This window comes from Triturus cristatus, chromosome 1_2 (assembly GCF_964204655.1).
Source record: "Triturus cristatus chromosome 1_2, aTriCri1.1, whole genome shotgun sequence".
NCBI lineage: Eukaryota > Metazoa > Chordata > Amphibia > Caudata > Salamandridae > Triturus > Triturus cristatus.
This window is the reverse complement of record NC_140580.1, coordinates 1,137,557,052-1,137,584,031: the sequence shown is the minus strand read 5'-3', so window position 1 is coordinate 1,137,584,031 and position 26,980 is coordinate 1,137,557,052.

The window sequence follows — 26,980 nt, the reverse complement described above, 5'->3', positions numbered from 1 at the left end:
GTTGCCGATGAGAAGGCGCATTGGTTGAAGAGATCGCGATCAAAACAATAACGCGAATTGGGGTGAGGATTGCACGTCGATCGTCGAACTGGAAGCTGTTCGGAACCAGAACGCGAAGATTACATCCGAACCCGATGGCGGAAAAAAACAATCTGAGGATGGAGCCGAAGCCCATGCGCAATACGATCCAAAGGAGGAGTCACCGACTTTGTGACTTCCAAAGACTTTCCAAGAGGAAAAACAAACTGCAAGCGTCCGGGCCCAACACCAGATGGCGATCTATGCAAAAGTGTGTAATCTGCAGCTCATATGCCTCGAACAGTGTGTTCACTGTTCACCAACTGCACTTTTAAAGATACTACATCCCTAAAGGTGACAAGACAGTAGTACATACACTTCAGGTCGGCTTTGGAGTAAGAGGAGCACCACACATGGCTACTCCCAAGTACTGCAACACACTTCCATAGAAAATAGATGGAAGCAGGGACTTAAAATAACACCACAGTAAAAAGTGTAAAAAACTAAAATCATTTTGACTTTAAAAAGTATATTTATCTTTTTATTTAATTTTTAACAATTTTATATATATATATATATTACCTACTGCTGGTCGCCAGTAGGTAGTTATAGTTAGGACCTATTTTCCATAGGAAATCCGCAACATTCTATTCCCAATAAGTTTGGCGCCGTTTGACGAATCCTTGCGAAATGTTCCAAACTTTTGGCCAGCTCCGCTCCGCTCCTACCCTGAAAGTTTTGCGGTGATCCGTCAAGCTGGGGCCGAGAAAAAAGGGGGGTCCCAAAACGCATTTTCCCCATGCAATTTCCCATAGGATCTGTTGTCGCAGCTACAGCCCGAACCGCTGAACAGAATGACACCAAATTTGGCAAAGAGGTAGTCCTCAGTTTGGACTCGTGCCATTTGCATATATGGTGTGAATTTGTTCAGTAGTTCCTGAGAAAATTAGGGTAAAAAAGTTAGTGATATCTATGGCCGGGGAGGATCCGCGGACCCTACCCGCACCGTATGCGCACCCTCCCCGAACCGAGCGCGCACCCTCCCGATCGCACGCTGAATGCTAATTGGCTGTCGAGTGTCTCTCTACATTCGAAACCAGGAACTGTTGGCGGCCATTTTCTGCCTCGGTAGAAGCGAGGCTAAAGAAGCAAGGGGAATAAGTGTGTAAAACATATAAAGGGGGCAGAGTGGAAATACTCTGACCCTCTAGAGGTGCTTAGGGGGTCCCAGAAGGACCCCCTGGGGCCCCCTTTTTTCTTTTTTTTAAACGGCGAAATGCGCGCACGGTGCGCGCATCCTATCGCGTTGGATGTACGGATCCTCTCGCGGTGGGTTCGCGGATCCAAGGGGAAAAAAAATGAAATTGTTGGGAGAAGAAGTGTTTTGTTCTTGAGTGGCTCTAAAAAGAGCCGTTGTGTTCATTGAGAGTTTTTGGTACTAATAAGTAAGTACCTATACAGAGTCTAAAGTTGTTGAGGAAGACTCTGATTCCTTCATCAGTAAAGTGTACTCCATCTCTCCTATACATCTCTTGCATATGAAAGCGCAGATTGCTATTGTAAATGGACCCCATTCTATAGTCTCGGAGAAAAGCAGAAACAGATTTATTCACATGTTTCCTAGCTTTCTCAATATGTGGACAAAAATGATCGGACCAGTTCCATTTCTGCCTTTGGCATATGTTAGAGTACACAAAGGCAGTTTTAGGGAAAAGTGAAATCAGTTCTGCAAAGGTGTCCTTCATAAGCATTTCCAGACCTACCCCAGTCAAAGTGCCTAGGTCATTGCCACCACAGTGCACTATTATGAGGTCAGGGTGTTGGATTTGCATGAAGGATTTCACCAATGGCATCAATTGGTGCCACTTTAAGCCTCTCTGTCCAATCCATTTAATGTCTACATTTGGCAAACCTAGGTCTTTGTGAATGCCTTTGTTTTCTGCATGCCTTTGGCTCCAGAAAATGTAGCTGTGTCCCACAATCCACACTGTAAGTATCTTGTAAGGAGGTCTGGATGCACTCAGATGGTCTCTCTAAATGAGAGAAGTCAAGCACACTTGCTGTTTTGATTAGCAACATTGTGTGTGCTGAACTTGTGACCTGTGTGCTCGGTACAGTGTTCCATGACCTGTTTCTATGGTAACGGGCAGAAGGCAGATTGGGGGAAGGGTTGAAGTTTATGTAATTTGGAAAGGGTTGAAATGTTTAACCAATAGAAATGTGTGTTTGCTTTTGAATTTATGTGGGAAGAAATGTGATTTGATGTTTACATGTATATATGTGGAAAAAGAGAGGAAACTTTGCCATTCTTTGGTTCTGCTGACAGGTGCACAGTGCAGAGATTCTGAATGAGAAAATCTGGTGTGTGACTGATATCTGGTGTGTGACTGATATACTTCTTAATCTACAAAACATCTTGAAAGGTGAGTTATTTAATTGTGAGGGGATGTATGTAGACTATTTTGATTTTAATCAGACTAATGTATTTCTTCTACTAAAGTGTAGGGAGTACTTTTTTCTCTACAATCTTATTGACAGTGTGTGTGCATGTAGAAACCATTCTGTGATAAGAATTTGTGTTTTTCATGTGTTTGCAGACAGATAACTGTGCTGTTTTTATATTTTGGTAGAATTAGAAACCAGACATTGTTTATGAATTTGTGAAAGGAGTTATGTTATGTTTCTATACTAAAATGTAGTACTTCTTGTAGATGAAGAAATGTGTTTTGGTATAGTGCAAGGGATAGTGTTGTTTGTCTAGAATCACACAGAGAGCCTGTGTGCATTTGGGAACCACTGTGAGAGAAGCATTTAGTAATATGTTGTATTTGCTGACAGATAACTCTTTTAAAACCAGTGATGTTGTCAAGTTATAGTAGCATTAGAAGCCAGTCTTTGCTTATGCGTTGATTAAATGAGTCAGGCATTGACACTAAAGCGCAGTTGTGAAATATGTAGATTGTGTGCAGTTCCCTTAGCTCTTCCACTGTAGTGAATGAGTTTTGGCAAACTGCTAGGGATAGTGGTGCTTGTCTAGAATCACACTGTGAGTCTGTGTACATTTGGGAACCACTGTGAGAGAAGCGTTTGGTAACATTGTGTATTTGCTGACAGATAACTGTTTTAAAACATGTCATGTTGTGAAGTTTTAGTAGCATTAGAAGACAGTTATGGGTTATGCTTTCATTAAATGAGTTAGGTATTGACAGTAAAGTGTAGTCGTGAAATATGTAGATTGTGTGCAGTTCCCTTACCACTTCCAGTGTAGTGAATGAGTTTTGGTAAACTCCTAGGGATAGTGGTGCTTGTCTAGAATCACACTGTGAGTCTGTGCGCATTTGGGAACCACTGTGAGAGAAGCGTTTGGTAACATCGTGTATTTGCTGACAGATAACTGTTTTAAAACCTGTCATGTTGTCAAGTTTTAGTAGCATTAGAAGCCAGTCTTTGCTTATGCGTTGATTAGATGAGTCAGGCATTGACACTAAAGTGCAGTTGTGAAATATGTAGATTGTGTGCAGTTCCCTTACCACTTCCAGTGTAGTGAATGAGTTTTGGTAAACTCCTAGGGATAGTGGTGCTTGTCTAGAATCACACTGTGAGTCTGTGTGCATTTGGGAACCACTGTGAGAGAAGCGTTTGGTAACATCGTGTATTTGCTGACAGATAATTGTTTTAAAACCTGTCATGTTGTCAAGTTTTAGTAGCATTAGAAGCCAGTCTTTGCTTATGCGTTGATTTAATTAGTCAGGCATTGACATTAAAGTGCAGTCGTGAAATATGTAGATTGTGTGCAGTTCCTTTACCACTTCCACTGTAGTGAATGAGTTTTGGTATATTCCTAGGGATAGTGGTGCTTGTCTTGAATCACACTGTGAGTCTGTGTGCGTTTGGGAATCACTGTGAGAGAAGCGTTTGGTAACATCCTGTATTTGCTGACAGATAACTGTTTTAAAACCTGTCATGTTGTCAAGTTTTAGTAGCATTAGAAGCCAGTCTTTGCTTATGTGTTGATTAAATGAGTCAGGTATTGACACTAAAGTGCAGTCGAGAAATATGTAGATTGTGTGCAGTTCCCTTACCACTTCCACTGTAGTGAATGAGTTTTGGTATATTCCTAGGGATAGTGGTGCTTGTCTAGAATCACACTGTGAGTCTGTGTGCATTTGGGAACCACTGTGAGAGAAGCGTTTGGTAACATCGTGTATTTGCTGACAGATAATTGTTTTAAAACCTGTCATGTTGTCAAGTTTTAGTAGCATTTGAAGCCAGTCTTTGCTTATGCGTTGATTAAATGAGTCAGGCATTGAGTCTAAAGTGCAGTCGTGAAATATGTAGATTGTGCAGTTCCCTTACCTCTTCCACTGTAGTGAATTAGTTTTGTAAACTCCTAGGGATAGTGGTGCTTGTCTAGAATCACACTGTGAGTCTGTGTGCATTTGGGAACCACTGTGAGAGAAGCGTTTGGTAACATCGTGTATTTGCTGACAGATAACTGTTTTAAAACCTGTCATGTTGTCAAGTTTTAGTAGCATTAGAAGACAGTTATGGCTTATGCTTTTATTAAATGAGTTAGGTATTGACAGTAAAGTGTAGTCATGCTTTGACACTAAAGTGCATTACCATGTAGTATTGTCTTCACTGCACCAGAACTGAAAATTTAAATTTTTACCCAGGGACTGTCCTAGAAGTAGTCTGATGATTTAGTCATTTTCTAAGTACTTATGTTGTGAACCATTCATTACCAAATAGACTGCTTCAAATGTCTATGCAGTATGCATGTAGTTCTCTAACCACCTATACAGTTGTTTTTCACACCTTCAATTCCCTAGTCAGTATCCATACACTTCCAGTAAACACCCTGTCACTCCCTTTGCAGTCTTCTAGTGACCCATTCAGCACCATGTAGTAATCCATTCACTGTGCCAAAACCCAAACACTTATAAATTCACCAAGACACTCTCTTTCCAGTACTCTAATGATTCCGTCACTGTCTAAGTATTCATGCACTGAGCCAGGCCTTAGCACATGGGCTGCTTCAAACCCCTATGCACTATGCATGCAGTTTTCTAACCACCTAGAGACTTGTCTTTTACACTTTCAATTCCCTAGTCAGTATCCATATAGTCCAGCAAACATCCTGTCACTCCCTTTGCACTCTTCTAGTGACCCATTCAGTACCAAGTACTAATCCATTCCCTGTGCGAAAAGCCTACCACTTATAAATTCATCCAGGCAGTCTCCTTGCTGTAGTCTAATCATTCAGTCAGTACCCAAGTACTCATGCAGTGAGCTAGGCCTTAGCACATGGACTGCTTTAAATGCCTATCCAGTATGCATTCAGTTCTCTTATCAGCTACACAGTTGTCTTTCGTACCTTCAATTCCCCAGTTAGTATTTATACACTTCTGGGAAACACCCTGTTACTCACCTAGTGTGTCTCGTTTTAGTACTGTAATCATTCAGTCAGTTAGCATGTAGTCTTTTAGTGAGGTAGGCTTTAGGGCATGAACTGCTTCAAAGTGGTATGCACTATGTATGTAGTGTTTTAATCATCGTCACACTTGTGGTTCAGGGCTATAGTTTCTTAGTCAGTTTTTATATAAAATGTGTTTGTACAGTAATGGAATACTGTAAATTTGAAAGTTATTAATATACATTTATTTGCAGATACTGTTTAACGTTAAAATCGAGAAATTATGCCAGAAAATAAAAGAAAAAGAAAAGAACAGAGACAGGAGGATTATTTGAAGAAACATCAACCACAAGTATTGAATGTTCAAGATAATGTGGCTAAAAGGAAAAAATCTTCTGGTAAGATCACGAAGCAATTTATTAAAAATGTTTGTATGAGCAAACAGAATATAGAGAATGCTGCAACTTCAGAGATTTTTTTATGTAAGAAAAAAAATCAAATTAGGAGGAAAAGTAAAAAAGCAAATGTTCAGTCAAAGGAGATAAAGTATGGTAAAAGAAGACACAATCAGTATAAGGAATTACGCAAAAAAAATATTTTACAAGAGAGTAGTGCATAATTTGCTGAAAGATGTGAAGAAATATAAAAAGAGAGCTTTATTTTATAAAAAGAAGAAGCATATTGAAAGCATTGTGGAAAAGGCTTTTGAAGTAAAAAGGAAACTGTTTATTTTACTGTTAAACAGAATTCGATCACTAGATAAACCAATATATGTAATGAAGGCCATTGTGTACACTTGGGATTGCAGTAGTGTTTGCAGTGTACGTCAGGAATCTATTGAAAAACTATGTTGTTTTTTACGGACCTATACTAAAAAAAGTGTAAAACAAAAGATTAAGCTGTTGCAAGGACTAGACCCTTGCAGAGTGAGAAAACATACTGGTTTGCAAGGTCATTCTCTGGCTTGTCTTTCTAGGAAAGTTTGTGAAAGTGTTTTTCACCATTTCAGAATGCTGGCAGTACATCATACTCAAATGCGGAGGTTAGTGAGAAGGTTGTATTATGCAAAAAGTCCAGCACTAAAGTTAAGTGAGTTGAACAGTGATCTTTTGCGTGGGTCAGTATCAGATGTGAAGCAGGTCTGTTAGGATATTGAGTTTTGTCACTTTGGGCCTCAGCAAGAGAGTGAAGAAACTGACACATTAGTAGAATAAAATGTTGAAGGCAATGTACAACCCGTATTTACAGAAAAATATGAGGATGAAATCACAAAGTTTAAGGTAATTTCAGGTGAAAGACCAAATGTTTCTTGTATTTGTTGTCGGCGAAGTTACTATAAAAATCAGACTAGGGGTGTCAATTTGTATTTAAAAAGAGAAATAGAAGATAATGATAAGTGGATGGAATTTGCAACTTATTTGTTGGTAGAGGATTGTTTTGATTTGGGATGTGAGCAGCGTATTTGCAAATATTGTGATAATAAATTAGATGAGAATAAAATGCCTGCTAGAGCTGTTCATAATAATCTAGAGTTGGTTGCTATTCTTCCAGAGCTGATAGATTTAAATACGTACGAGTCTATTCTGATACAATGTGTTCACCCATTTCAGGCTATTGTTCGTATGGAGCCCAAAACAAGTAAATTACCTCCATCAGAGTTGCAAAGAGGATTGAAAGGAAGAGTTGTGTATTTACCATTAGATTTAAGGAAAAATGTTGAAACTATTGGTGTAGACCATGCAGAAAATGAGCCACTAGTCATTCTAGTTAATGGTGTTCCTACTAAGAATAAGAAAATCTGGCAAGAGTTAGTGGATGTTAGAAAAGTGCAAAAGGCATCATTATATCTGTTAAAAAATAATGAGTACTATAGAAATGTGTTTGTAGGAGAAGAAGAAATAGATTTAGCAGAAGATAGTGAAACATTAAGTGGACAAATTGAAAAAGTGGACATGTCCAGATGTGAAGCGATCTGTGAACATTACAGTGTACATCCACTTCATTCCAAAGAGGTGATGGGGAATACAATTGAGTTGTTTCAAATGAAAGAAAGCAACAGGAAGTCCCATGAGTGTATGGGAAGAGAGCTTGGAAGCTCGTTGTTTCCCGCAGTTGTTTCCAACAGGAAAAGGTGGACGATATGATGAATGTCCTGTGCAGATTCCTGCATCTGAATATCGGACAACAAGATTATATGCAGAAGATCCAAGATTTCGACAATGTATCCCTTATATGTTTCATCTTCTGTTTGAAAGTGACTTGTCTGGACTTTCATATGCAGTAAATCACTTTTTAAAAACTGGAATGCATCTTCAAAATGTAACTGCAAAGGATTTTATGGATAAAGTGCATCAGAGAGATGATCATTTAGAATCTCAGTTGATTAATATGTTGGCATGTCAGCCTGGGACTAATGAATATTTGTACCGTCGACATGGAGAACTGAAATGTATGCTACGGAACTTGGGAACTCCAACATGGTTTGTTACACTAAGCTGTGCCGAGTATGCTTGGGATGATTTACTTGAATTTCTTCGAGAGGCAAATTCCAATATATAAAATATTGAATACAAGACACCTGGAGAATTGTGCTCTTTGGATCCTGGCAATGTATGCAGATATTTCAATCATAGATTTGAAGCTATGATGTCTTTCATCTGCAATAAAAAGAATCCTCCTCTTGGAGAAGTTGTGGACTTCTTTTGGAGAAAGGAGTATCAAGCAAGAGGTGCTCCTCACATACATATGTTGTTATGGGTCAAGGACGCCCCCAAATTTGGAACAGATTCAGATGAAACTGTTTTGTCTTTCATTGAAGATTATGCTACATGTGCTCTTCCAAATAGCAGAGAAGACAAAAACTTAACAACAAGGTGCCGATTACGATCCTGTAAAAACCGGGTACGACCCGTCGGACGGAGCATATTCTCCGTCCGACGCGTACCCGGCCGTCAAAATATACAAACATGGAAGTACGATTCGCACGGAAATACAATTTTTCGTACGAATCGTACAAAACCCCGACCGACGAAAATAAACATACAAATGTGATCCGGGAAAGCGCCGACGTGACGTCGGGACGCACGCAGCCTGCCATTCACGAACCAGGCATCACGATTCGCACCGACGTCATCCCGCACGGACAATATTTTCCGGCAGCCAAAAACTGCCGGGAAATCAGGACAACGCGAACAAGGAGTACCTGCACGCGACGGACAGACATGGACCCGAACCTACGTGTCATCCCGGCCCTCATAGCAGTCGACCTCCTCTACAGGTTACTACGCAGACGCCGCAGAAGGTCAGAACAAGAAAGGGAGGTGGGAAAGGGGGGGGGGGGGCAGGACCAGGGGCAGGCCACAAAACCCCCACCAAAGTCACACAGCACACATGCCCTGGACATACCTGACCCCCAGGCCCTGGTCACTACGAGGGGGTGGGGGCTTGTCCAGCAAAGCCAGCGTCCGCCACAACGGAAGTGCTTGACGACGCGAACCGGCAACACAACAATACAGGTACGTCCCGTACCCACGCCTTAAGAGCGTGGGTACGAGTCGGACCCCGCCCACACCTACGTCACGCCAACAATGGCGGGACGGCTGTACCCACGTGGCAAAGGCCTGGGTACGGCCCGCACAAGCATTCCATAGCGTGGGTACGGATATGTACGGACCGTACCCCCACCCCCGTATGCATGGAGCGTACCATGGTGTAAGTCCGACTCGTACCCTCACCCGCGTATGCATGGAGCGTACCCCCACCCCAACAGTGTAAGTACGACTCGTACCCTCACCCCCGTATGCATGGAGCGTACCCCCCACCCCAACAGTGTCAGTCCAACTCCTACTCTCACCCGCGTACGGATGGAGCATATCCCCACCCCAACAGTGTATGTACGACCCGTACCCTCACCCACGTATGTATGGAGCGTACCCCCCACCCCAACAGTGTAAGTACGACCCGTACCCTCACCCGCGTACGTATGGAGCGTACCCCCACCCCAACCGTGTATGTACGACCCGTACCCTCACCCGCGTACGTATGGAGCGTACCCCCCACCCCAACAGTGTAAGTACGACCCGTACCCTCACCCGCGTACGTATGGAGCGTACCCCCACCCCAACAGTGTAAGTACGACCCGTACCCTCACCCGCATACGTATGGAGCGTACCCCCCACCCCAACAGTGTAAGTACGACTCGTACCCTCACCCCCGTATGCATGGAGCGTACCCCCCACCCCAACAGTGTCAGTCCAACTCGTACCCTCACCCGCGTACGTATGGAGCCTACCCCCACCCCAACAGTGTAAGTACGACCCGTACCCTCACCCGCGTACGTATGGAGCGTACCCCCACCCCAACAGTGTAAGTACGACCCGTACCCTCACCCGCGTATGTATGGAGCGTACCCCCCACCCCAACAGTGTAAGTGCGACTCGTACCCTCACCCCCGTATGCATGGAGCGTACCCCCCACCCCAACAGTGTCAGTCCGACTCGTACCCTCACCCGCGTACGTATGGAGCGTACCCCCCACCCCAACAGTGTAAGTACGACCCGTACCCTCACCCGCGTATGCATGGAGCGAACCCACACCCGTGTATGTTCTAAGCGTACATATCGTGAAATAGGAGGGTTGGGTGCAGAGTCCTCCCAGCAGTGCCCAGACACAGGAGGGGTGTGTGCAGAGTCCTCCTAGCAGTGCCCAGACACAGGAGGGGTGGGTGCAGAGTCCTCCCAGCAGTGCCCAGACACAGGAGGGGTGGGTGCCTAACACTCCCAGCAGTGCCCAGACACAGGAGGGGTGGGTGCAGAGTCCTCCCAGCAGTGCCCAGACGCAGGAGGGGTGGGTGCAGAGTCCTCCCAGCAGTGCCCAGACACAGGAGGGGTGTGTGCAGAGTCCTCCCAGCAGTGCCCAGACACAGGAGGGGTGGGTGCCTAACACTCCCAGCAGTGCCCAGACACAGGAGGGGTGGGTGCAGAGTCCTCCCAGCAGTGCCCAGACGCAGGAGGGGTGGGTGCAGAGTCCTCCCAGCAGTGCCCAGACACAGGAGGGGTGTGTGCAGAGTCCTCCCAGCAGTGCCCAGACACAGGAGGGGTGGGTGCAGAGTCCTCCCAGCAGTGCCCAGACGCAGGAGGGGTGGGTGCAGAGTCCTCCCAGCAGTGCCCAGACGCAGGAGGGGTGGGTGCAGAGTCCTCCCAGCAGTGCCCAGACACAGGAGGGGTGGGTGCAGAGTCCTCCCAGCAGTGCCCAGACACAGGAGGGGTGGGTGCCTAACACTCCCAGCAGTGCCCAGACACAGTAGGGGTGTGTGCAGAGTCCTCCCAGCAGTGCCCAGACACAGGAGGGGTGGGTGCAGAGTCCTCCCAGCAGGAGGGGTGTGTGCAGAGTCCTCCCAGCAGTGCCCAGACACAGGAGGGGTGGGTGCAGAGTCCTCCCAGCAGTGCCCAGACACAGGAGGGGTGGGTGCAGAGTCCTCCCAGCAGTGCCCAGACACAGGAGGGGTGGGTCCAGAGTCCTCCCAGCAGTGCCCAGACACAGGAGGGGTGGGTGCCTAACACTCCCAGCAGTGCCCAGACACAGGAGGGGTGGGTGAAGAGTCCTCCCAGCAGTGCCCAGACACAGGAGGGGTGGGTGCAGAGTCCTCCCAGCAGTGCCCAGACACAGGAGGGGTGGGTGCAGAGTCCTCCCAGCAGTGCCCAGACGCAGGAGGGGTGGGTGCAGAGTCCTCCCAGCAGTGCCCAGACACAGGAGGGGTGTGTGCAGAGTCCTCCCAGCAGTGCCCAGACACAGGAGGGGTGGGTGCAGAGTCCTCCCAGCAGTGCCCAGACACAGGAGGGGTGGGTGCAGAGTCCTCCCAGCAGTGCCCAGACACAGGAGGGGTGGGTGCCTAACACTCCCAGCAGTGCCCAGACACAGGAGGGGTGTGTGCAGAGTCCTCCCAGCAGTGCCCAGACGCAGGAGGGGTGGGTGTAGAGTCCTCCCAGCAGTGCCCAGACGCAGGAGGGGTGGGTGCCTAACACTCCCAGCAGTGCTCCTGCAAAGAAAAGGGTGGAGTACCCACAGATCCAATGCCCACAAATGTCAGTCAGGTGCACAAAGATCCTGCAGTACATGTACCACATGTGTGCGAGGCTGGGAGTATACACATGCATAGCGTCAAAAAGAAAACATGTACACATGAAGTCATGACAACAGTCAACATACACAAGTACAGTGACCACCAAGGACGCCACGAATGATGCATGTGGAGACATCGCTCAGCATGCATGGCCCAAGTGTAACGAGTCCGTCACACACCCAGCCAATGTAGACACAGCTCAGCACCACATATTGGAAAGACCCTGCAGGGAAGATGTCAGGTTACACAGAGGAAGGGACACACCTTGGGACGATGTCACCATGCAGTAACTGCTTACATGAACAAAGTTATGTAGCCAACAGCTTGTGATGGCACACAGATACCAGGATCCACCCTATGACCAGCACAAGACTACAATTCCCACACACCCAACACATTATCGCCACCCAAAATAACGGGGCAGGTCGACCAACAGCAGTACCAGACAGACAGTAGTGTACTAAGGAAAAATAAATTGCTTTATTCAGCATCAAAAAATCAGTTTGTCCCTTGAAAGGTCAAAATGTACAATGCCCATAGGGCAATCCAAAGTTTGAATCCAGGTGGGGGACACAGTGGGACGTGTGTCCCCTAGCTTGCCTGCACAGTCAGACTCCTTCGTCTTCCACAGCGGGGAGGGCATCATGTGGGGGGGAAGGACCAGGCACCGCAGGGACATGAGGGCGAAGGGTAGGCGTCGTGGGTGCAGGGATGGAGGACTCCACCACAGGGGGTGGGGCAGGGCCAAAGGCGGAGGCCAGGATGTCGCTGCACACCTTAGCAAGGTCCTCCAGAGACTCCCCTGCACCCAAAGGAACCACAGGCCCCAAGGAGGGGGGGGGGGGGGCGGAGGGATGGGTCGCAGCGCCACTGGGGGAGGGTGTGGACAGGGGGGGGACTTAACCACCCTGACCGGGGACTCCCTTGACCGCTTGCGGGGTGGTGTCACAGTGGGGCTCAGGGACAGAGCGGCCATGAAGGAGTCTTTGCCGGATATGTGGCCAGGAGAGCTGAGGGGAGGGGATTTGGAGGGAGTGGATTGGGTGGAATGCGGACTCCCACTCTGGCTGCGTGGCTTACGTTTGCCCCCCCAACCCAGTGGGTGTGCATACTTCACCCTGTGTGTGCGTGCCAGGAGGTGTGCGTATGACCTTCCCTGCTGGTGTGGTGCCTGTGTCTGTTGTGGTGGGTGCATGCTGATGTCTGGGTGTACGTGGGACAGGCATGGGAGTGGGAAGTGTGGATGGGTCAGGGGTAGGGGGTTGGACGTAGCGCTGCAGGAGACCCACTGCTGCAGTCAGTGTCAAGTCAATGGACCTCAGCAAGTTGCGTTGGTCAGCCTGCGATGAAAAAATGCCATCCAAGTATGCCTCCATGTTGTTCAGCACTTGGCTGTGGCCATGGAGGACATTAAGCATCGCAGCCTGACCAACCTGCAACTGCCGCTGGATGTCCACAGACTCGGCATTGGCGGCAGCAGTAGAGACAGGGGCAGGGGGTGCGGTGCCTGGCAGGAAGGAGACATGTGGTGACCGGGCACGCTGGGAAGGGACACGAGCAAGTGGGAGGTGGCTGATGGCAATGGAGGGAGCGGGGTGAGATGTTGTGCCGCTGTCAGCTGCTGGTGCAGCCTCCGCCCACTCGGAGAGATCATCCTCGGACCCGTCAGCTTCATATTCTGTCCGCCTCAGTTCCACTCAATGTGCCAGCCACGATGTCAACACTGGCACTGGTGCTCGGTCCCTCCGCTCCGTCTGTGCTCATGTCTCCCTCCGTGTCCCCCGACGATGCTGTGGGCAAGGTGAAGAGACAGCAATTAATCATACACCTGTATACATATGTCACATGAGTCCAATCTACATAGGTTACAGTGCATAGCCTGAAAAGAAAGATCAGTAACATCTACAAAGCAAGGTACAGATGTAGGGCATGCAACACACAGTTGGTTGACCCACCATGCCACGGAAAAACCATGGAGAGCATGACACAATAGCAAATGACATGAAATGGAGTTTGACAGAGGAGCCAGGCCCTGGGGACAATCCAGCACTGCATCTGCATCACACAGCGTTGCCAAAAATAGGGATGAGCAGGCACCATATCCATGAACTCGAGGCACATGCTGCATAGGTAATACTGAAAACATGCCCACCATGACTGGCTCACTGCACCTTGAGTGTATGTCCAGACAAACTGGCCAGACCTAGCAAGGAGACATCAGGTTTTGACATGTAGGCTTTGCCCGCACCAACCACCCCCTACATGAGACAATTTGTTGAGACACAGGTAGCACTTACATCTCTTAGTCTGGGTGAAATACACAGGGGCTGCATAAATGCAAGATTGGACACCAAATACCCAAGGTGCGCCTGTCCAAATAATCATGTACAAATGGTCATCATCAGATGATTGTAACAAGACACACAGGCACTGGCCACCGTGAGTATGAACAAGGAAAATCAGGTCAGGCTGTACAGTGGACACTTGTACTACATATTACATCAATATACATGGTGCCAGGGGACAATGGCACAGAGCACAACCTATGCTGTAGACACTGAGAGTGTCCACATTTTGTGATGACACACATGACACCTATGAAAATATGCCCCAGGGGACAGTAGTGGCCACACAACTCCATGGTCCGGAATGGGAATGACTGCAACACACGCCACCACCCCTGCACTATGCGTATCGCACACTCATGCACATCATGTCACAGGCCACAACATAGGACATGCGTGCTGTAAGGCATGACACTTGAGAGACTAACTCCCATGTCTGGACTCAGCATCAGTGCCAACTGACATGGAACCCACAAGTGCTGAACTGGACAGGGCACAGGCAAGGTCCCAAAACCTCTTACACACCACCCCCACACATGATGCTACAGGCATAGTTCACGTGGAGAAAGTGCCAGCCTACATAACCTTGTGAAGGAGTGACTACACACAGACCAGGGAACACATTGCAATGAGGGGAAGGGAGGCAGGAGAGCACCGCTATACTGTGGGTAACAGGATCTGCACAGCACCTTTAAACCCTGGCAGTGTATCCATGCAACTGTGCACTTACAAATGCTGGTGACACGCAACAAACACACAGGTACCTACCCCCTTCCTGCTGCTGCTTCTCCTGTAAGTGCCTGTCCAAGTCTGGAAATACCACCGCCAGCACACGCTTGTGGATGTGGGTCAGACGGCGGCGCCCGCGGTTCTTATGGGTCTCAGGTGAGTCCCCCAGCAGGACCCGTGCGATCCTCCGCGTCCAGCACCGGATATCCTGCCAGCGTTTCCTCACCTGGGCCAGGCGCCGCTTGCGACCGTCCATCCTCCTCACGGCACTGACGGCGTTCATCCATATCTGCTTCTTGGCAGAGGCGCCTACCTGTGAGGATGAACAAATGACACTACATCAATACACCTGGCACATGTCACAGAGACACATATTAGAACCAATTTGCTGTTTACAACAAGGCATAGTATGCATCCAACGCATTGCACCTTTGTCATAGGGACATGATCCTCTGGGGAAGGGCAAAAGCAGTACGTGCCATTGAAAGTACACAGGTGGAATGAGGGCAACGACACAATCAATGATCCAGGCTCACACTGTGCATCACAAGCTACACCAGGATAATGTGCAGCACCTCTAAGCAGTCACATGCCACAGGCCACTGACGCTACCTCAGCAGAGTACACAGACACACACAGGCACAGGACATTCACCTGCCATTGCCAAATGCAGCGACAAACCTCACTCTGCACATGTGGCACTAGACGGGGGGGCTCACAGGTGTGGGGCTGGCTCTGCACGTCAGACACACAGCACTGCTCCCTGCTCACATCACATGGGCAGGGTATATCCATCCCTCATGCAGCTTGGGTGCTACACTCCACATATGCACCCACCCACATGACAGGGGACTTACACACACACCGATGTCCAGGGTACGAACACATCATGTGGACACTCTCAGCACAGGTACACAGAACTAACACACATCTGTGGGTACAGTCACCTGTCACACTGGGCTGACCACATAATCACATGAGGACTGTAGAGGCTTCATTCCCAGGAGGACAAGACAGGCAGAATGTGGCATGCACCATGCAGTGATTGTCAGAGTAAACACAATGCAAGTGAGGACGGCAGACATGCACCACAGCATGCTCTGGCTGGGAGACATCAGGCATTCCCCCCCCTGGGACCCCTCCTACAGTACATAGCATGTGTGTCACACCTGGACACAATGCCAGAAGTCACAGTCACAAACAAGGGACACAGTCTGTGCTAGTAGACTCTGCACTCACCTGATACCCTGGTCGCCCATACAGCAGGGGGTACTGTGGGAGGATCACATCCAGCAATGCCAGGTTCTCCTCCAGGGTGAAAGGCTGTGACCTCTCCACAGACCTTGACATGGTTCCAGGGAATCAGTAGCAGCAGCTGGGTCGTAGAATCCAAAGATGTGCAGGCAAGTGCTCCCTCATGGGACCTGGCTGCCTTATATCTGCCTTGCTGGCCTGTTTCATGCACAGGAGTACAGAGTGATTGGTCACTCACATTTGCATCCTATGTTTCCTCCAATCCCTTCAAACCTAGCACAGTCAGTGTTTACTGATTGTGTTTTTTTCTTGAGCATGATGTCAACTCCAGAACCACATTGCAACAAAGTAGATTTATTCAAACTGACTTCTGCTGTGCACCTGCTGAAAAAAATTCAAACTTTAAACTTGGTCTCCATGACAACCAGCATGCATGTAGGCCTTTATACTTGTCCCTCATGTGTCCCCTATGTAATTTGGAGTTTCACACACATGTACGGTGCGTACCAGGGCCCTAGGGCACCCCAAAAGCATAGCAACGGCCCGTACAGGCGTGTGTACGGTCCGTATCACTATGGGTGTGCTCGCGTATGCGTACCCATAGTGATAGTGAGCGTACAGGCGTGTGTACGGTCCGTATCACTATGGGTGTGCTCACGTATGCGTACCCATAGTGATAGTGAGCGTACAGGCGTGTGTACGGTCTGTACCACTATGGGTACGCATACGCGAGAACACCCATAGTGATAGTGAGCGTACAGGCGTGTGTACGGTGCGTACCACTATGAGTACGCATACGCGAGAACACCCATAGTGGTACGGACCGTACACACGCATGCGTACGCTCACTATCACTATGGGTGTTCTCGCGTATGCGTACTCATAGTGGTACGGACCGTACACGCGTGCGTACGCTCACTATCACTATGGCTACGCATATGCGAGCACACCCATAGTGATACGGACCGTGCACACGCCTGTACGCTCACTATCACTATGGGTGTTCTCGCGTATGCGTACCCATAGTGGTACGGACCGTACACACGCCTGTACGCTCACTGTCACTATGGGTGTTCTCGCGTATGCGTACCCATAGTGATACGGACCGTACACGCGTGCGTACGCTCACTATCACTATGGGTACACATACGGCAGCACTCCCATAGTGATAGGGAACGTACACAGGCCCTCTGAGCGAATGTACGGTGCCTTTCACACATCACAGTGGTGACAGGCAGCACACAGGAAGGAATAGGGTGACATACTTGTCCATGGATGGACATCAAGGCATTGTCTGGGCAGTACTACATGTGTGGGGCACAGGTGTGAAAGGCTGTGATTTGGCACATTACTCCTGAGTCGAGAAGGCACCAGATGTATGATGAGATGTGTACAGATGTTATGTGTGACGGTGCAATGTGTGCCAGGCATGCCCTTAACTCCTTTGACATGTGTGCATGTCGTACATGTCGTACTGCACACTTGGGATGAGCGTCACTGCCATGGCACAGTCAACAACACATGCAAGTGTCCCCTGATGCCCGCTACAGGGGTTACCACACCAGACATGTGACTACCCACGGTGCACGATGTGTCTATGTCATGTATGTGTGGGGTGTTCCCATTATCTTGATGTTGGTGCTCCCTCAAAAGCATCAGCTGTTGCAGCAACCAACATGTGTCTGTGTGTAGATGGACATGGCACACTGTTACGCACACCAGGCCACATGTGGTATCGGATGTGAGGTGCGTATGTATGCATGGGACACGGAGTAGCGTAACAAGGACATGTCTGCATCCTCTCTACGAATGTGTGGTGAGTCATTACATGTAATCAATCAATCAATCAATCATGGAACTTATATCGCGCACTACTCACCCGTAAGGGTCTCAAGGCGCTTGGGGAAGGGGGTCTGCTACTGCTCGAACAGCCAGGTCTTGAGCTGTTTCCTGAAGGCCAGGTGGTCCTGGGTCATCCGCCTTATTGGCAAGGTGTGTGGGCTGTCCTAGTGTAATGTCATGTGACCTGTGGCTCTAGTGTTCTGCTACCAGTCTCTGAAATCGACATCCTACTTCTGCTGATGTGTTGATGTATGTCACTCCTGTGTTGCGTCTGGCTGTTCACTTACACTGGGACACAGCTAATCCCATGCCATGGCATGTGGAGGTTCACAATCTCCGTGTGTAGCTGGGTCTTGGTAGGAGTGTCACCTGGCAGCCATATGTGTATTGACAGATTAACATGTGCTCAGTACAAATAAATTGTTGTTGTAGTGCACTCACTCTTCCTTGTTACTTCCAAATTACTGCAGAGCGCCGCCTCTTCCCCGACCAATTCCGAACTTGGCTGACATGCGGGAGAATGACTGTATCCGGTGCTACCGCTTCCCCCAACCGTTGATTGAGGAGTTGACGGCGAGGCTGGCACCACACCTGCAACCGCTGCACAGGTATCCTACGGCACTGACACCCAAGCTGAAGGTAATGGCAGCCCTATATTTTCTTGCCACGGGTACCTTTCAAAATACCATAGCTCATGTTGGTGGCATGTCCCAGAGCATGTTCAGCCGTGTGCTGCATGATTTCTTAGAGGCCATGTTGCTTCACCTGGATGAGTTCATCCATTTCCCAACTCCTGAAATGTTGACTGGGGTCAAGCGTGGATTCTATGCCCTGGGAGGGATGCCCCATGTCATTGGGTCCATAGATGGGACACATGTTGCTTTGGTACCACCACAGGCACAGGAGGTAGCGTACAGGAATCACAAGCACTACCACTCCATCAATGCCCTTGTGGTGTGTCTGTCCAACATGGTGATTTCACATGTCTGTGCTCGTTTTCCAGGATCAGCACACGATGCCTACATCATGAGGCGTAGCAGGGTGCCTGAAATGATGACGCAGCTGCGCAACGAACGAGCATGTGTTGTTGGTGGGTACACTCTGTCTGTCCTGTATTTTGCGTAGACTTCCAGCACGACCGCTTCTCCTGTCCTACTAATGTCCATGTGGTTTCCATGTAGGGGACGCTGGCTATCCCAACATGCCATGGCTGATCACACCTCTCTGCAACCCCATCACGCCGGCCCAGCTCCGCTACAACACAGCCCATGGCCGGACAAGGCGAGTGATAGAGAGGACATTTGGCCTCCTGAAGAGCCGATTCAGATGCCTCCACAAGACCGGCGGCGCCCTCCCATATGCCCCGGCGAAGGTCTGCAAAATCTTCATGGTCTGCTGCATGCTGCACAACATGGCAGTTGAGAAAGCTGTGCCACTCATCTTGGATCAAGATGATCAGGACCATCCACCCGTGGAGGACGAAGGTCTTGGCAATGGGGCTAGTGATGTGGAGGATGTGGTTCCGCAAGAGGACATCCGGAGTCGGCTCATACGCGACTTCTTTGCTTAGTGGTGAGTACCAGTGTCTGTGTGTGCACGCATTGGTCCCCGTGTGGCATGTGTTGCGATGTGTGTGTCCATCTGCATGTATGGCACGTGAGTCAGAGGTGTGTGTGGATGTGTCACTGGAGTGATGGTGCCAGTGATGAGTGTATTTCCCCAGTCATAATTGTGACCTAGCATGTTGTCATCCTTACATGTGTCGAGTACATGCACATGCAAGTGGCTGTGCTTTTTGTGGCTGACTTCTTGTGTGTCTCTCATCCCCAGGTACTTGCGCATGCCATCTGCTGGTTGCATTGTTGTGCCACTGCTATTCCTCATGGACACGTCATCGTGTGCTGACTCAGCGTTACACGCACGGACAAGTTTGGAAGTCTCCTTATGGTAAGGGATGCATCAGGGGTGTATTGGGTGTGGCAGTTGTTTACGATGTGTGCACACTGCCCCTGTCGATGTTTGGTTCCTCTGCAGACATGTCGCATCACCATGGGACACATGACATGCAGCTGGGTACACCTGAATAGATGGTCAGACTTGTTGACAGTCATCAGTGATGGGATTGTGGATTGTGATGATGGCATCAATGTGTGTTACACTGCCCTTGGACACATACGGTTTGCATTGGCTTGACATGGTGTGGGACTTCCACATCAGAGGATCAATGGTGTATGGCAGCCTCTCCGTGAGCAGCAGGGGGTGTTTAGCTGTTAGCCGACACTTGTGTGCCAGTTCCATGGCTATCACGCATTTGTGCTGCAGAAGGGGGGTTCCAGTGTTGGACCCACATGTTACTCCACATGACCTGTTCATGTGTACTCCGAGTTGCCTCTGCATTCCCTAATACATGCATAATAAAGGTGTCCCTATGCCTCCAAGGTGCCTCTTCTCAGTCAATGCTGGTGTGTTGCCACGGTGCATCCGGCATGTCTGGCATGGTTTTCCGTGATAGTGGCTATGTGTCTATGTGTAGAGTAGCAAGATGCAAGCTGTTTGTGTGGGATTAGACTGTGTATTGTGCATGATGTCCATGACTGTGTGTGTATTGTGACATGTGCCATCCCCATGCATCCAACGTTGGCCAGGCCACCATTCTCTGCATCCACCTGACTCAAGCTTGCAGGACATGGTTCTGCAACCTGTCCACACATACCTGGGTGCCCCACAGGACACTCCACATGATCCCTGACCTCTGCGCATGGCTGTCGCTGTACTCAATATGTCTGTCGGCACGGTTGTGCGGCCACCCCCTCAGCTGGTTGGGCCCATCACGGGTGTGTATGGTGCTCCATGTCTGTCTTGCCTAATACAATGTGACCCATGTGTGTCCTGTGCCAGACTCAGGCCCCAGGGTGTGGATGGTTGAAGTCAAATGAGAACTCAGGCATGGTTAGACTTTACAAGACACATGTAAGGTGATAATGCTAAATGTAGGCATCTTCTCTTTATGGTGTAACTTTTTATTTTGGTTGGGGTACGTGGGGGGGGGGGGTATGACATGAGGGCCTTTCCGGGTATGTGGAATCCAAAGTTCACTAGGGGAGTTGGTGTCCTTGCCATTGGAAATCCTCAGAGTCCATGCCACAGTCTATGTCAACATTGGTCAGACAGTGACCAGCAAGTCCATGTGGCAGAGAATGTCTTTTGCTGCTGTGCTGCTGTTGGTCCAGTGGGCCAGGTGCCAGGCCAGGTGTCCTGGGAGATGGTGCTGTTGCGCTGACCCTCACGGTCTTTTCCGTGGACGACCCGCCCTCCTGCGGGGACCCTCAGAAGCAGGCCGTGACGATGTTTGGGATGCTCCGTCGGATGTCTCCTCCTCCTCCTCCTGATCCCTCCCTGTGGGTGGTGATGTTCTACGCCTGATGGCACAGGGAGGGTTGCCCATGTTGTCGGCTATCCGACGGAGTGTACTGTGAATTCCCCTGAACACCGTCACGAGCTCAGCCTGTCTGTCCTCCATCCGCCCTTGGTGTCGCAGTAGACAGGCATGTTGCTCCTCATGTTGCTGGGCCTGCTGTGTCTTGATCTCCTCGAGGATGGACACAACCTGGGCCATGCCCGTGGTGTCCTGCCGGTATGTGTCCAGGATGTTTCTGACATGGGCATATACCGGTTCCGCAGCCAACTGGTCAGGCTCGCGCCTCCGCCGTCCTCCACTCCCACCACCCCTACCCACTTGCACCTGGCCTGCCCTTGTGGGCACATCGGGTCTCCGGGACCCCTGAGGGGTGGCATTAGTGTTGTTGCCTGCCTCCTCCTGGGTGCCCGGTACACCGTGTCCCTCCTGGTGAGCCTGGCTGCATTGTGGTGGTGGGGCAGGGATCCTGGGTGTCTCCTGGGATGTGGCAGGAGTGGTGGTGGTGGTTGGCCCAGTTGTACCTGACGCAGGTGCTGCAGGTGGTTGGACACCAGAGGGGCCAGGTTGGTCGGGCCGTCCACAGAGTGGTGAGAGTCGTCGCTGCCGGTGGGATCGGCATCCCGCAGAGCCGGGTCCTGTGAGTCTTCCCCCCCAGTGTTGGGGGGTGATCCACGACGTTGACCTGTGTGTGAGAGAGAAAATGTTAATTTAGTTCCATGCAACATCCATGTTTCATTCGTTTCTAAGTTGGCACATTTCCTCTGGGAATTTGGATATGTCTTGCATTCGGATGTATGACGTTACAACGCATGCTTTTACAACGCATGCTGTTACAACAAATTTTTTACAACTCAAATGCTGTGGCAACGCAAGTCTTTACAACGCAAGTCTTTACATCGACTTGCAGTAGATGGCGTGCTAACATTAAAAAAGGGTAATTTACTATTCTAACTCCAGTCCACGTTGCAGTAGGGAAGGTGTTTGGATAGTAAACTACACTATTTTTAATGTTAGCACGCCATCTAGTGCAAGTCGATGTAAAGAATTGCGTTGTAATGGCATGCGTTGTCACAGCATTTGCGTTGTAATAGTTTCGTTGTAATGGTAGTGCGTTGTAAAAGTTGCGTTGTAAAGGTTGTTCCCCCTTGCATTCCACTCACAGTGCACTTGTGCATGGGTATGTCCCTTGGCCACAGCTTTTGCGACTTTACCTATGTGTGGCACAGTCTTACTTGCTGCGTCAATTGTGACTGCAGTCAGCAGTGGAGTGAGCAGGTGTGGCGAGCCATGCATTGGCGCCTTCCGTGTTGCACTGTACGTGGGCACATGGAGTTGTTCCACACACTTCTATGATGCAGGTAGCTGGCGTTGTGCTCGTGCACAGGTTGAGACATGGCCCTGTGTTTTGCCATGGAGAAGAGGGGGGGTTCAGGCACTGGCCACCCTTGTCTACATGCACGCACTCCAATTGCTGACGAGCAGACATTCCCACACCCCCCAAGGCTGAATTGGTCTCCCTGTGTGTCCCTTTCTCACTCCCTCTCTGTCCCCCTCTCCCTCCCTCTGTGTGTCAGCCTCCTCCCTCTGTCCGTCTCCCTGTGTCTCCCTCCCTCTCTCTCCCCCTCTCTCTCCCCCTCTCCCTCCCTCTGTGTGTCACCCTCTGTCACCTCAGCCCAGCTTCCTAGGCACACACTTTTAGCAGATCTTTGAATGGCCCTTGGCTTGTTGATGTGAGTTTGTTTCTGATCTCCAGGCATCCATTGGATGTAGTGTGTGTGTCTGCGCTGCTGCTGTGGTGGTGTGTGCTGCCACTCTTTCACAGTGTTGGCTGTTCATTAGCTGCTGTCATGTGCAAAAACGTGCCGTCCCCCCATGTGTTGATGCAAGGCGTCCGCCATTTGCTGGCAAGTCTTTCCTGTGTGGGGACACACTGTTTGTCTGGCTGTGACCTAGGCCATGTGGGCAGGGGGCATTGTTGTCTGCTTCTGAGTTGCACTATGTGATTTTTGGGGCCCACACTCCCGCCATCCGGGTTACCGTGTCTTGTGTTGGTGTTTTCTGTGGCCTGTGACTTTGCATTGTCCAGCTGGGTGCATGGGGCATGGTGGCGCCAGTGGCATGTGCGTGTTCATGGAGTGTGGTTGAGTCATGCGATAGCTTGGGGTGGTTGTGTGCCTGTTTGTGAGTTTGGTTGTGGATGACGTTCCCCCCATGTGAGGTGAGTTGTTTGTGTACTCACCCGGGTCTCGGAGTCCTTCTAATCCGTCCACTGCCACCACCGGCAGTATGGCCATCACCCTCTCCTCCCAGGGATGGTAGTGTACGGGTCTGCGGGGCGGCCCTCCTCCAGTGACGTTGGCCTGGTTGTGGTCGTCGGTCATTTTGGCTCGGACCCTCCTCCGCAGATCGTACCACCTGGCTAGGCATTCATGCCTGGTCCTTCTGGTGGCCGCAACAGCATTCACAGCATCGACAATCCTCTGCCACATGGCTGTTTTTTCGGACATGCTGGTCTGTCTGACCAATGTTCCAAAGAGGTGTGGCTCGACTCTGAGGATTTCGTCAACAAGGACCTCCAACTCTCGGCTAGTGAACTTTGGATTCTTGTTAGTGGGCATGGTGAGGGGTGTGGGTGTGGATGGTTGTGGGGGGGGGGTGTGGATGGTTGTGGGTGTGTGTGTGTGGTTGTGCAGGTGTGTGTGTGAATGTGATGAGGGGGTGTTTGGGAAGGTGTGTGTGTGAAGGTGTGCAAGTGTAAGGTGTAGTAAAGGTTCAAGTATGGTGCTGTAGGTTGTCTGTGGGGTCTGGCAGCAGTGAGTCTGTTGCAAAGGCTCATGGTTTGTGTGTGTGGGCCCTTTTTATTGGTCCATTGGTGGGTGTGGCTGTGTTTGAACTTTGGGTGGGTGTGTTATAAGGAGTGGTTGTGTTTTGGGCCTCTGTTTAGGATTTTGGCAGTTGCAGGTCAGTGTATGTGTTGTTTTTGTGCTTGTTGGACATGTTTTGTGGCTTTGTGCCATTCGAATGGTGTATTCTTGTGTTGTTTTGCTTTGTCCTGGTTGTGTACATGCGTTTTTAGCGTGTGTACGGTGTGTACTTCGGGAATTTTGTTGTACAGTGCTGTCCTTGTGTCTGGCTTGGTACGACTCGTACATGCGCGATGTTGTGTGAAGGTGCTGGTGTTGGGGCCTGGGGTGCGCTCCGTACTTAGAATGTTGGGGTGGGGGTACACTCCATGCATACGCGGGTGAGGGTACGGGTCGTACATACACGGTTGGGATGGGGGTACGGTCCGTACATACACGGTTGGGGTGGGGGTGCGCTCCATACGTACGCGGGTGAGGGTACGGGTCGTACATACATGGTTGGGGTGGGGGTACGGTCCGTACATACACAGTTGGGGTGGGGGTGCGCTCCATACGTATGCGGGTGAGGGTACGGGTTGTACATACACTGTTGGGGTGGGGGTACGCTCCATACGTACGCGGGTGAGGGTATGTGTCGTACATACATGGTTGGGGTGGGGGTACGGGTCGTACATACACCGTTGGGGTGGGGGTACGCTCCATGCATACGCGGGTGAGGGTACGGGTCGTACATACCAGGTTGGGGTGGGGGTACGGTCCGTACATACACGGTTGGGGTGGGGGTGCGCTCCATACGTACGCGGGTGAGGGTACGGGTCGTACACACACTGTTGGGGTGGGGGTACGCTCCATACGTACGCGGGTGAGGGTACGTGTCGTACATACACGGTTGGGGTGGGGGTACGGTCCGTACATGCACGGTTGGGGTGGGGGTACGGGTCGTACATACACCGTTGGGGTGGGGGTACGCTCCATGCATACGCGGGTGAGGGTACGGGTCGTACATACACGGTTGGGGTGGGGGTACGGTCCGTACATACACGGTTGGGGTGGGGGTGCGCTCCATACGTACTCGGGTGAGGGTACGGGTCGTACATACACTGTTGGGGTGGGGGTACGCTCCATATGTACGTGGGTGAGGGTACGTGTCGTACATACACGGTTGGGGTGGGGGTACGGGTCGTACATACACTGTTGGGGTGGGGGTACGCTCCATGCATACGCGGGTGAGGGTACGGGTCGTACATACACGGTTGGGGTGGGGGTACGGTCCGTACATACACGGTTGGGGTGGGGGTGCGCTCCATACGTACGTGGGTGAGGGTACGGGTCGAACATACACTGTTGGGATGGGGGTACGCTCCATACGTACGCGGGTGAGGGTACGTGTCATACATACACAGTTGGGGTGGGGGTACGGTCCATACATGCATGGTTGGGGTGGGGGTACGGGTCGTACATACACCGTTGGGGTGGGGGTACGCTCCATGCATACGCGGGTGAGGGTACGGGTCGTACATACACGTTTGGGGTGGGGGTACGGTCCGTACATATACGGTTGGGGTGGGTGTGCGCTCCATACGTACGCGGGTGAGGGTACGGGTCGTACATACACTGTTGGGGTGGGGGTACGCTCCATACGTATGCGGGTGAGGGTACGGGTCGTACATACATGGTTGGGGTGGGGGTACGGGTCGTACATACACCGTTGGGGTGGGGGTACGCTCCATGCATATGCGGGTGAGGGTACGGGTCATACATACACTGTTGGGGTGGGGGTACACTCCATACGTACGCGGGTGAGGGTACGGGTCGTACATACACGGTTGGGGTGGGGGTACGCTCCATACATTCACGGGTGGGGGTACGTCTCGTACATACACGGGTGTACATACACGGGTGGGGATTCGACTCGTACATAGGAGGGCTGGGGGGAGTGTTGGGCGCGTATGCGGGCACATGTCTCCATGGTTGCTATGGGAGTTCGGTGCAGACGGTGTTTTTTCCATACGGTTGTAACTTCGGACGCACGGGATGGATTGTACTTCCGCGGTCGGACTTCACTTTTCACATTTGTACGGTAAATCGTCCGAGGACGTGTCGGACACATTTTCCGACCCGAGGACGTGTGGGGAATTATTCCCAATGCGATTCGTTTGGACTTTTTCCCATGCGAATCGTAGTTGGCAGTTTGTGCGGCACTTGTACGATTCGTACGGTAAAAAGACCGGATACGAGTCGTACGGGGAATTTTTTTACAGGATCGTAATCGACACCCAAGTCTTACGATTTCAAAGCCACAGGTGTGAAAAATACTGTCGACGAAAGTACAAGTCAAAGGATAAGTTCTATACCAAATGTCGTTTTGGATTTCCACATCCTGTATTATCCAAAGGAAGAGTGAACAGTTTTATGTCAGCTATACGACATACCATCACTAGAAAGTCTCCGAAAAACACCTACAACTTAAGAAGAAGCGAAGAATCAAAATACATAAATGACTACAATCCAGTTATTTTATCCATGTGGAATGCTAACATGGATATTCAGTATGTTGCGGACAATTCCATTGCTGTTGCTCGATATGTAACGTCATACATTACTAAATCAGAAAAGACGGAATTGAAAGAAATGTGGGAAGAGATTTCTCACGAGAAGACTCTAAGTAAGAAATTATACAGTTTCAGTTTGAAGATGTTATCGCATCGTGAAATTGGAGCATATGAATTTTCAGATCGGTTATCATCTGCAAGTCTATATTCCAAAAGTAGAAGAATCATTTGGGTGAGTCTAGGTCTTGCAGGAATGCGAAATCGGGTACTGAAATCTGTTCAAGAAATTGAATATTTAGCAGAAAATTACCCTGAAAGTACAGATATTTTGAAAACCAATATGTTGGACACATACTATCCAAAGAGAAGTCATCATCTTGAGAACATGTGTCTCTATGAAGTGCTGCAAAACTACACTTTT